Source organism: Petromyzon marinus, unplaced genomic scaffold, assembly GCF_048934315.1.
Source record: "Petromyzon marinus isolate PM22_M1 ecotype Great Lakes invasive population unplaced genomic scaffold, UKy_Petmar_22M1.pri1.0 PM_Scaffold_7, whole genome shotgun sequence".
Classification (NCBI taxonomy): domain Eukaryota; kingdom Metazoa; phylum Chordata; class Hyperoartia; order Petromyzontiformes; family Petromyzontidae; genus Petromyzon; species Petromyzon marinus.
This window is the reverse complement of record NW_027423677.1, coordinates 589,926-602,848: the sequence shown is the minus strand read 5'-3', so window position 1 is coordinate 602,848 and position 12,923 is coordinate 589,926. Positions and strand designations below refer to the sequence as shown.

Genomic DNA, 12,923 nt, shown 5'->3' with positions numbered 1-12,923 from the left:
CCCTCAATCTCCTCTACCTCTTTTGCCACTTCCAGGATGGCATCTACTTCATATGCCTCGACCTCATTTGCCCCTTCCTGCTTTATTTCCTCCACCACGTTCTCAACTTTTTTTGCCATTTCCTGTTTGGCCTTTAGCTCATTCGTGTCTACCTCATTGATCAAGACCTGCATGGCCTTTTCTTCGATCGTGTCGACCTGAATTGCCTCGACCTGTTTCACCAACTCCCGCTTTGTATCTCTCTCAATCCCTTCTACGACATTGGCAACAACCTCTTTCACCACTTCCTGCTTGGCCACTGCATCTACCTCAATCACCGCTACCTCTACCTCACTCGCCACTTCCTTCTTGGGCTCTACATCATTCCCCTCTCCCTCAATCTCGTTTTCCTTCATCTCTTCTACTTCCCGAAATTTCATCTCAGTCCTTCGTAGCTTCCTATTCCTACGTTTCCTCTGAACACCATCCTCTCCTTCTTTCTTTGTCTCCACAACATTATCAACTTTCTTAGCCACTTCCTGTTTGGCTATTCCCTCATTCCCATCTACCTCACTTGCCTCTACCTCTTTCCCTAAGTCCTCCTTGGCATCTCTCTCAATCCCTTCTACGACAATGGCCACTACCTCTTTCACAAATTCCTGTGTGGCCACTGCATCTACCTCAATCACCGCTACCTCTACCTCATTTGCCTCTACCTCACTCGCCACTTCCTTCTTGGGTTCTCCATCATTCCCCTCTCCCTCAATCTCGTTTTCCTTCCTCTCTTCTACTTCTCGAACTTTCATCTCAATCCTTCGTAGCTTCCTATTCCTACGTTTCCTCTGAACACAATCCTCTCCCTCTTTCTTTGTCTCCACAATATTCTCAACTTTCTCCGCCACTTCCTGTTTGGCCATTCCCTCATTCTGATCGACCTCATTTGGCTCTCCCTCTTCTGCTAATACCTGTTTTGCATCTCTCTCAATCCCCTCTATGACATTGGCTGCTATATCTTTCACCACTTCCTGCTTGGCCACTGCTTCTACCTCAATCATCACTACCTCTGCCTCATTCGCTAATTCCCACTTGTCATCTCCTTCTAATACCTCTACCTTATTCAACTCTACCTCATTCATCACATCCTCCAAAGCCACTGCCTCAATCATCTCTACCTCAATCGTCCCAACCTCCACGACTTCCTGCATGGGCTCTCCCTCACTCCCCTCTCTCTCAGCCACCTCTTCTTTCACTGTCTCCAGGACTTTCTTCTTGTTCTTGTGTTTATTCCTATTCCTACGTTTCCTCTGAACACCATCCTCTCCCTCTTTCTTTGTCTCCACAACATTATCAACTTTCTTAGCCACTTCCTGTTTGGCTATTCCCTCATTCCCATCTACCTCACTTGCCTCTACCTCTTTCCCTAAGTCCTCCTTGGCATCTCTCTCAATCCCTTCTATGACATTGGCCACTACCTCTTTCACAAATTCCTGTGTGGCCACTGCATCTACCTCAATCACCGCTACCTCTACCTCATTTGCCTCTACCTCACTCGCCACTTCCTTCTTGGGTTCTCCATCATTCCCCTCTCCCTCAATCTCGTTTTCCTTCATCTCTTCTACTTCCCGAACTTTCATCTCAATCCTTCGTAGCTTCCTATTCCTACGTTTCCTCTGAACACAATCCTCTCCCTCTTTCTTTGTCTCCACAATATTCTCAACTTTCTCCGCCACTTCCTGTTTGGCCATTCCCTCATTCTGATCGACCTCATTTGGCTCTCCCTCTTCTGCTAATACCTGTTTTGCATCTCTCTCAATCCCCTCTATGACATTGGCTGCTATATCTTTCACCACTTCCTGCTTGGCCACTGCTTCTACCTCAATCATCACTACCTCTGCCTCATTCGCTAATTCCCGCTTGTCATCTCCTTCTAATACCTCTACCTTATTCAACTCTACCTCATTCATCACATCCTCCAAAGCCACTGCCTCAATCATCTCTACCTCAATCGTCCCAACCTCCACCACTTCCTGCATGGGCTCTCCCTCACTCCCCTCTCTCTCAGCCACCTCTTCTTTCACTGTCTCCAGAACTTTCTTCTTGTTCTTGTGTTTATTCCTATTCCTACGTTTCCTCTGAACACCATCCTCTCCCTCTTTCTTTGTCTCCACAACATTATCAACTTTCTTAGCCACTTCCTGTTTGGCTATTCCCTCATTCCCATTTACCTCACTTGCCTCTACCTCTTTCCCTAAGTTCTCCTTGGCATCTCTCTCAATCACTTCTACGACATTGGACACTACCTCTTTCACAAATTCCTGTGTGGCCACTGCATCTACCTCAATCACCGCTACCTCTACCTCACTCGCCACTTCCTTCTTGGGCTCTCCATCATCCCCCTCTCCCTCAATCTCGTTTTCCTTCATCTCTTCTACTTCCCGCACTTTCATCTCAGTCCTTCGTAGCTTCCTATTTCTACGTTTCCTCTGAACACCATCCTCTCCCTCTTTCTTTGTCTCCACAACATTATCAACTTTCTTAGCCACTTCCTGTTTGGCTATTCCCTCATTCCCATCTACCTCACTTGCCTCTACCTCTTTCCCTAAGTCCTCCTTGGCATCTCTCTCAATCCCTTCTATGACATTGGCCACTACCTCTTTCACAAATTCCTGTGTGGCCACTGCATCTACCTCAATCACCGCTACCTCTACCTCATTTGCCTCTACCTCACTCGCCACTTCCTTCTTGGGTTCTCCATCATTCCCCTCTCTCTCAATCTCGTTTTCCTTCATCTCTTCTACTTCCCGAACTTTCATCTCAATCCTTCGTAGCTTCCTATTCCTACGTTTCCTATGAACACAATCCTCTCCCTCTTTCTTTGTCTCCACAATATTCTCAACTTTCTCCGCCACTTCCTGTTTGGCCATTCCCTCATTCCGATCGACCTCATTTGGCTCTACCTCTTCTGCTAATACCTGTTTTGCATCTCTCTCAATCCCCTCTATGACATTGTCTGCTATATCTTTTACCACTTCCTGCTTGGCCACTGCTTCTACCTCAATCCCCGCTACCTCTGCCTCATTCGCTAATTCCTGCTTGCCATCTCCTTCTAATACCTCTACCTTATTGAACTCTACCTCATTCATCACATCCTCCAAAGCCACTGCCTCAATCATCTCTACCTCAATCGTCTCAACCTCCACCACTTCCTGCATGGGCTCTCCCTCACTCCCCTCTCTCTCAGCCACCTCTTCTTTCACTGTCTCCAGAACTTTCATCTTGTTCTTGTGTTTCTTCCTATTCCTACGTTTCCTCTGAACACCATCCTCTCCCTCTTTCTTTGTCTCCACAACATTATCAACTTTCTTAGCCACTTCCTGTTTGGCTATTCCCTCATTCCCATTTACCTCACTTGCCTCTACCTCTTTCCCTAAGTTCTCCTTGGCATCTCTCTCAATCCCTTCTACGACATTGGCCACTACCTCTTTCACAAATTCCTGTGTGGCCACTGTATCTACCTCAATCACCGCTACCTCTACCTCACTCGCCACTTCCTTCTTGGGCTCTCCATCATTCCCCTCTCCCTCAATCTCGTTTACCTTCATCTCTTCTACGTCCCGAACTTTCATCTCAGTCCTTCGTAGCTTCCCATTCCTATGTTTCCTCTTAACACAATCCTGTCCCTCTTTCTTTGTCTCCACAACATTCTTAACTTTCTCCGCCACTTCCTGTTTGACCATTCCCTCATTCCCATCGACCTCATTTGGCTCTACCTCTTCTGCTAATACCTGTTTTGCATCTCTCTCAATCCCCTCTATGACATTGGCCACTATATCTTTCACCACTTCCTGCTTGGCCACTGCTTCTACCTCAATCACCGCTACTTCTGCCTCATTCGCTAATTCCCGCTTGCCATCTCCTTCTAACACCTCTACCTTATTCAACTCTACCTCATTCATCACATCCTCCAAAGCCACTGCCTCAATCATCTCTACCTCAATCGTCCCAACCTCCACCACTTCCTGCATGGGCTTTCCCTCACTCCCCTCTCTCTTAGCCACCTCTTCTTTCACTGTCTCCTCCAGAACTTTCTTCTTGTTCTTATGTTTCTTCCTATTCCCACGTTTTCTCTTCATACCATTTCTCTCCCCCACTTTCTCCATCTCTTCAATCTCGTTCTCAACCTTGTTGCTATTCTGACATGTCTGCTTCACATCCTCATTATTGGTGCTGACTCCTGCCTGCTGCTGCTCTTCTGCCTTTTGCTGCTGCTGCTGCTGGTGGTGGATGATGAAGCTCTTCAGCTCGGTGCTGTTCTGGAATTGCAGCAGCTCCCGCTGATATTTGGCCTGCTGCTGTGCACAATGATCCAGCAGGATCATCTCAAGCTCCAGAATCTGGCGCTTAGCTTCTAGTCTTGTGTCAACGAGGAACCTCTTTCGCTGCCCCTTCGAGCGACGGTCTGGGGAGTCACATGGGGAGGAGAGAGCAGCACCACAATTGATTCGTTAATGGGTATTTGAGTATTTCCTGTATGATAATAGGTTTTTCCCGTTTTTACTGGCAACAAAACAGGTGTTAAGATGTTAAAACACCAAACTGAAACCTTTTACAAGGAATCATGTCTGCATTAACCATGATGCTTGTGGTCAGAATGCAAACAAAAAACATACTCTGATAATATATGCATTGTCCTTGAAACTGATTGGTCCACACCAGGGACAGCTTTCTTTTGAGCCTCGTCTCAAACGGTGTTAGACCAGAGGACGCTAAAAGGCGTATTTCCTGTATGTTATTTTGGTAAAGAAACTTGGCACCATTGACAGGAATCTAACTTAACTTGAGACCGATGTAACAATGATAACACTGTAGGGAGGTCTGGAGGTTGACTCATGTGCCGGAGACACCTCCTCCTCCAAATAACCTCATTAGGATTATGGGCTGGTTGGGGAGGCCATATTAAGTTTGCGAGGTCTGGAAACTCCAGGCCAAACATAGAAAAACTTCCGTTATCTCAGAAAAAGTAAGATGGATTTATGGGCAAGCTGTGGAGGTCTGGCTAAATTTAAAAGATGTCCATTGTTTCACAAGAGAGAACATGAATTGGATAAGAAATACACTATTAATTCTTATACACTGGTCCATTCATACAATTAGTATATTAGTGGGCTACGTTAGAAAAGATAAAGGGAGGAGAAGAGGAGGGTGAACAAAGGGGCCAGAGAGCCAGGGGCAACCCTAATGTTTATGTTGGCTGGATAGCATGTGCTCCCGTGCATGTGAGGTTGCTCTCAACAGAAGTCATTCCTTGCACGAGAATGGCTGAAACGCTGAGTAACCACTCAGAGGTATAGTGGTTAAGCAGTGGAGACGGTATAGTGGTAAAACAGTGGAGATTTTAAAAGCAAAGTTTAAGATTTGCATTTGTCACTTTATATTGAGCCGATACATATGGCAAGTGAAATTAAGAAGACTTAAAGTGAGTTTTACAGAAAGAGAGGATACATGTGTGTCTCTTGGAGAAGGAAAGGCATTGCTCAAAACTGTGCTGCAAGGTCACGTGCCATGAATCACATGAGTTTAGAAAAAACGTGACTGTAAACCAACAAGCCTGTGAATAATTATCATGGTGAAGACACCTCTATACGTTGGATACTGAAGGAAATCCATCGTGCTACACATCGTCAAAGCCCGACAACACCTGACATTCGAGAAAGTACAATTGCATCGTTCTACACATCGTCAATACCCCACCACATCTGGAGAGTCACCAGCTGCATCAAGCACCTGACTGTTGTATTGTTCGAAAGACACTGTGTGTAACGACTTTACATCCGCCGGCACTGCGGGTTTCTAAACGCCTGCCATGTCACCTTCTCAACACTAGCGTCTGAGACCGTCTGATACAGACTGAAAGCTTATTTCCTTTGTTGCACTGTTTGTCTTTTCATGAATGTCATATTGTGCACTGGGTTATGCCTTATTAACCTAAATTCTGAATTTAGCTATTCATGTATTTCTATTACAGTATCACATATTCTTTGGACCAAGTGTCAATTGCCTATTTGATGACTGGTACTCTGATTCTTTTTTTACAAATCAGGGACTTGTTTTAATTAAAATGTGTCTGTGTGTGTGGTTGAACGGTGTAACAAATCCATGCGTTACATGTGTAGTGTTGCAGCGCCGACCTGGTCAAGGCCTATGATACAATCAGTAGGCCAGGGCTCTGGATTGTTACTCGTATTTCCGGAGTCCCTAACCCTCTGCTCACAATCATTAAGTACCTTCACGATGGTGGGCAGGCCCGGATAAAGTTGCGTGCCCGGGAGTCAGAGCAATTTCCTGTTTACAGTGGGGTGCGACAGGGATCTACTCTGGCTGACACATTATTTAGCATCATCTTCGACCACATAGTTCGAGAAGTTTTTTTATGGCTGTACCGGTGGATTTTTTAATATTTGCTACAGATACAATGGGAGGCTGATTGATGCCTGGGTGAGGTCAAGGGATGGCTCCCTACTGGTCAACCATGTTATGTACACTGATCATTTGGAAGTTGATGCTCACACTGAAAAATAGTTGGAGGTTCTGCTGCTAAGCCTGGAGCGTGTGACAAAGAGGTGGTGCCTTACCATCAGCCCCACCAAAACTAAGCACCCGCCTGAGTATTTTGTGTAATTTAATACTCCGCCCCCTCAACTACTCTTGAGTGATGGGGTAATTGTAGAGAGAAGTTTACGTACCTGGATAGTGTGCTTATGCAAAAATTCTGGTTTGGCAGCAGAGGTCTCACTCCGAATCGGTCAAGTGGCATATTTTCATCAGCTTCGTAAGACTTTGGGGTATCTACCTGGTCTGTCACTCGACACAAAACGCTGGGTCTTCTTGGCCAATGATAGAATAAATGAAAAATCTGAACCAGCTTTACACTTTCAGACTGGCCTGCCTACGATCCACCCTGGGTTTAACTACGCTGGAATGTGTGAACAGCTCACAGTGAGCTCCACTGGTGGGCAGGGCTGCATTGCCTGGGTCATGTAGCCTGCTTGCTCAGCCACCGCATCCCCAAGCAGCCTCTGTTTTTCCAGATAGAGGGGGCTAAATGGGCGTGGCACGGCCTGGAGAAGAGATGGACTGATGCAGTACAGGAGGATACGGAACTAAGTGGACTTGCCAAAGACTGGTACCACTGGTGTCAAGATCTGCCTCTATGGAGGAAGCTCGTGAAGGATGCTTATGGGAAGTTGGTGGCAGTTGCCCTCAAGCAAAAAAGGAGGGTGAGAGGAGCGACGCTCACAACAACAGACGGTGCACTGGATGACTAAAACGCAGCAAGTTGGCACAGTAGGATGCAAAGGTGGTGCGTCTGCCAGTCATCTCAGTCAGTCAACCCATCGCACTGGGGTCTGTCCCCTGATCTCCTGTCGGCAAGCCTTCGACACTTCAAGTGGCCTCGGAGTGCACCAGGCCTGGCACAAGCGCCATGGTGACGTCTCCGTCACTTAGTGGCGAATGAGGGCTGTTGTTGTTATCTGAGTCGGTTAGGGGCCTCCCCTAGGTCCACTCAGCCTCAAATAAGTATCTGATACGGTGTGTAAACATCGCCACTTGGGAGACAAAGACGGACAAGTGTGGTGCTGGCAACCCACCCCTCGTGTGCGGTGCCGGCCGTCATAGGTGCTCACTAACAGCACTTGCTCCTACAGTGTTTCAAGGCTATACACAAGATTTCTGTCTTTGTTTGTGTCTATGTGCAGTGTCTGTATGAGTGGTTGGGAGCAGTTGTGTCTGTGGGGATCGACCTGAGTTCGATTCCCATTCACAACCATCAGTGACTAATAAATAAAACCGGTCGTGTGCGTCTCCTACATCTACTCAAACTTAAAATAGTACCTCGTGCAACGTATAAACATCAAATGTGGGGAGACAAAGGCATCCGGATGCGGTGCTGACCACCCACCCCATCATAGGTGCTAACTCGCTAACAGCACTTGACTCAATAGTCTGTTAAGGCTATACGGGGATCTGTCTTTGTATACAGGTGCATGTGTCTGTGTGTATGTCTGTGTGTGGAATTACAGTACTCACTTCCCGTCGGCTTGCTCATCTCTCCACCCTGCAACAAAATCACAGCAGCGCACGTGAGACTCTAATCATATCACAGCTTACAACCACCACCACCATCATCATTACCGTCCTCATCATTAAACATTTCGAACAGACACACATTCACATATAGATGTTCTCTCAGATTAATGTTATCCTGATACAGCGCGCGTGTGGATGTACTCACGGAAGACATCGCCTTGAAGGCAGAACGAGAAGTCACGGATGGCCACGTTTTGTCAATAGATTTCGTTAACTGTGTTAATGAAGTGTTCAACCTCACGGATGTTTGTCAATGAGGTTTACGAAGTAATTTAACCGCGTTATCGATGTTCACTGACAACGTTGTTGAAGTGTGCTCCCGAATGCGATCGTTAAGCACACAGAGCGCGCGTCCACCTCCGTCTGTAACGATCGACCGTTGCTAGGGAAGTGACGTCACTTGTTAAGGTAACGAACCCCGGAAACCACGTGGTCCACTGTATCCTCCAGGCCTGATTAGTTACACGACTGTCAAATTTTTACTTTAAACTTTCGTAACTTGCAGGAATTCATATTTTTGGTTCTTTCGGTAAAGTCACGTAGATAGAAAATAACATTTTAAGTGAAGGCAAAAAATCCACGAGGTTTAGGTGGCAACACAAGCGGTCTTCATCACGTGTTGCGATCGAAACGTCGTGGGTTTTTTGTTTTAATTTATTTTTATTTTATTGTTATTATTTTCTATCTACGTGACCTTACCTGAAAGAACCAAGAATATAGTAACGATTGTACCCTGGTCGCCACGGATGAAGAGGCCGAGCGGGCTCGGTTCAACTGTTGCCAGGTACCTCCACCACTCAGCTCGCAGCACACACACACACAGTGTCCACTATGTAAAAATCAGGCTAAACTAAACCTTTCTAGAAGTTACTAAAATAATGCTATAAAAACAATGCAACAGTGATCATAAGACATGTGATTGAAAGTTAACAATAGCGACATATATAACATATATTACTAAACCTAGCATCCTTCGCTAGCTGCTTGAGTCAATCCATAATAGCAGGAGTAACAATTATGTATGTTGATTAACTGCGAATAACCCAATCAATAACAGATATCCATTGTAATTTACATCAATACATTACCCCCCCCCCGTCTTCGTATCGGATCTGCTTACAAGCGACGACGTCACATTTATCCCCCGTCTACGTCTATTAAAGACCGAAACAGGGGAAGGATTTCACCACAACTCTGGCTGTCACCTGACGAGGCGGGTTGTTGTTGTAGTTACAGGCGAAACGTCACGGTACTTGAATTGTAAATGTTGTGGGTTTACTCTCCAACACACCGATGTGCTGAAATAGTCACTAATTGGCATGTTTTGTTTACGTGACAAACTTTACTAAGATTTACGCGATCTAACCCAAACAAACAAAAACACCCTCTAATCAGTAAATATTTGTATTCCACGAATGGACCTTGGCCTGGGACTGTGGGGATTGAGAAGTTATGGATGCAGCTTCTGTTTGTGCTGCCATCAGAATGACCAACAAATAAATAAATAATACACACGGATTGGTGACTACAGTACTAGACCCCCAGTGCTTTTATATTTAAAAGTGTATGTGCTTTGTGGTTGCTTTATTGCGCATGTTGTTCATACTGTGTAACACTTGTTTGAACGCAGGTGATGGGGTTGTCCATGTTGGGTGTCATTACAGCCAAAAACAAGCAGCAGTACGAAGACCAGGACGCCGTGGCAGACCATGAGGACGGAAATTGGCCTCGCCCGGTCACAACGTACGACAGCAGTACAGGTTTCCCTTCACACATGCACACACCTACGAGTTTCCCACTACAGAGACGAAGATCCCCCATATAGCCTTAACAGACTGTTGTGGCAAGTGCTGTTCGCAAGCACCAATGAAGGTCGGCATGGTATACCAGGGGGTAGGTGGCCAACACCAAACCCGGCCGCCTTTGTCTCCCAAGTGGTGACGTATTACACACACCGCTCCAGGTATTCATTTGAGGTTGAATCGACCCAGGACCAGTTCAGATAAATAATCGTTATTGGTGTTGGCCATGAGCGGGACTCCAACTCGCATGTTTGCGGGGTTCGGAGCGTAGCGTACTATCCACTGCGTCACTGCTACCCTCACATAACGCACACAGAAACAACACACACACACAGGGACCCACACGCACGGACACACAGGGACCTGCTCAACATTGAAATGTGCAGCCCTTGTGTGGCGGCCTGCGTTGAATTTGGGCGTTCATCTCGTCACCCATACAAAAGGTCTCGACAATCAATGGCAGTCCCCCTTGCCCTGCCTGGCACGCACATCGGGCCAGTCACCCCACGCACAGCGCACACAACGTGCGCGTCGCGTATGCCAAATCAAGAGTCGTCCCCGAGTGTCCGGCAAATTGGACCGACTATCCCGGGCCCCGCGCTTCGGGGGAGGCCCCACGTGTAGACATCAGTGTCACATGTAATGCTTCCGGTTTAGTTTGAAGGCATCGGGGGGGGGCCCACGCACCCCCTATGGACGGCCCTGGTCAAAGCACACGGCAGCGCGGAGCACGCGCGTCACGCGCACGGGCCACGTGCGTCACGGGTACGTGACATCTACAAGGCAAGCACCTGCATCGCGTGGTCATCACTTGTAAGGCATGCCCTTTGTGCATGGGACGTGCGTAGTGTGTGCAACACGTGGCACATGTATGTCACACATGCGCATCGCAACGTGATGTCATGTGTACGTGGACATTTGAATCGCATGTAGCTGTCTGGTGGGCAGGACGGATCTACGCGTGGGCAAGTAAGGGGGTGGCTGAGTAAGACTGATACGGAGACACGTCAAGCCACACACTCACCACACACTCACCGGCACACTCACACACACCACATTCACCGCACACTCACTTACCGGCACACTGACTGCACATTCACACACTCACTGGACCCTCACTGCACACTCACCACGCACTCACCGGCACACTTACTGCACATTCACACACACTCACCGCACACTCACTTACCAACACTCTGACTGCACACTCACACACACCGCACTCACACCGCATTCACACACACTCACACACACTCACACCGCACTCATTCACTCACACACACTCACACACGCACTCACACAAATTTACACACACTCACCGCACACTCACACACAATCACACTCACCGGCACACTCGTGTGCAAGCACACTAGTGAGCTTCCACAAAATGTGCTGCACATTAGTGAGGCCACACACCAGCAGGTTTAGACATCAGTGAGCTTACACACTAGTGTGCACACACACAGTCGTAAGCTTACAGATTAGATAGCGTACACACCAGCTCACCGGTGAGGTGAGCTACACACTGGTGAGTTAACACACCCACCTGTTTATGTGCGCAAAGCTCTTAACCCTAAACCTAACATATCCCAAATGTCATGGCTAAAGTTATTTTACACACGCACGTGCATACACACGCACGTGCATACACGCATGCGCTTATGAAGGCATGCATGCACACATACGTGCACACAATCACACATGCACGCACATGTTTAAACATATACAATTCCATGGCGTTGGACTTGAGACTCCCAGAAGTGGAATCAGGACTCCTGAGTGTGCGATATAGCTCAGTGGGCCTTTCTTGGTAAAATTGAAATAATTAGTTTAGTTTCAGGATGTAGGGTTCTGAAGATATTTCATCTTTCAGTCCTTTCTGACCGTTTGAGTGTGGGTGAGTGAGTGACAACTACTTATGCATTTTTTTTATTACAACTACAAGCATTTCCAGCTATTGACATGAAATGTATTAACTCTGGAAGATGATGGTGATACAGGTGGTGGGTAGCGGTAGTGTAGCGTTTAGCACGCTGCACTACGAACCCGGCGACCCGAGTTAAATTCTCGCTCATGCCCAACGCTGGTAACGACTCTCTGAACCGGTCATGGACCTCCCCTAGGTCGACTCAGCCTCAAATGAGTACCTGGTGTGGTGTAAACATCACTACTGGGGAGACAAAGGCGGCCGGGCGTGGTGTTGGCCACCCACCCCTCGTGTGCCATGCTGACCTTCACAGGTACTCGCTAACAGCACTTGCCCCAACAGTCTATTCGGGCTATACAGGGAGTCTTTGCTTTGGTGGTGATGATACAGATGGTGATTTATTATACAGATGGTTAGGATGATGATAATGATACATTTGGTGATGATGGTGGTGATGATGGGACTGTAAGAGTCGTCCTTGAAGATATTTACTGTGTAATATTAAGACACACTAATATAAAATGTAATCATTAAAGCACAATATATAACATTTGTAATTTCTGTTGAAAGCATGTGCTTATAATTGTGACGTGTATTTGTACGTGGTTGTGCATGAATGCACGTGTTTTTTATTTTCTGTATTAGGTGCTTGACGACAGCACTTGGCCCAACAGTCTATATTGGTTGTACAGGAAATCTTTGTGTTTTGATTCATGAATGTTCCATTCACGAAATTTAGTGAAAACGAAATTGACAAATTAAGGATACTTTTCGACTTACGAAATAGGATTTCAGCGGAAACAATATATCACATGGCACGCACCATGAGATCATCAAGCAAAAAGCTGTCATCCATCCACGACAGTGTCACGGTATCCCCATAGTGCAAAAGTAATGCCTCGTCACCTCTCCAGTCATTCCAACATGCAGATCTTTTGGTGAGTTCCTTGAAGATGTTAATTATTTTTGTTTTAAATTGATTATTATTCAACCGTTGTAATATTTGTTCTTTATTATTTTTTGCATTGTGAAATGTTGGTGTTTATTTTGGGTTTATAGTAGAAATG

General features: G+C 46.6%; 1 long non-coding RNA gene across 1 annotated transcript in view; it reads left to right on the top strand.

The window, feature by feature from the left end:
* Nucleotides 1-8,367: 8,367 nt before the first annotated feature.
* The window catches only part of LOC142923780 (uncharacterized), a 71,334-nt gene continuing 66,778 nt past the window's right edge, over nucleotides 8,368-12,923 (top strand). Inside the window, exons 1-2 of the long non-coding RNA XR_012940834.1 lie at nucleotides 8,368-8,911; nucleotides 9,792-9,870. This is a non-coding gene — a long non-coding RNA (uncharacterized LOC142923780). The remainder of the gene's footprint in view (nucleotides 8,912-9,791; nucleotides 9,871-12,923) is intronic.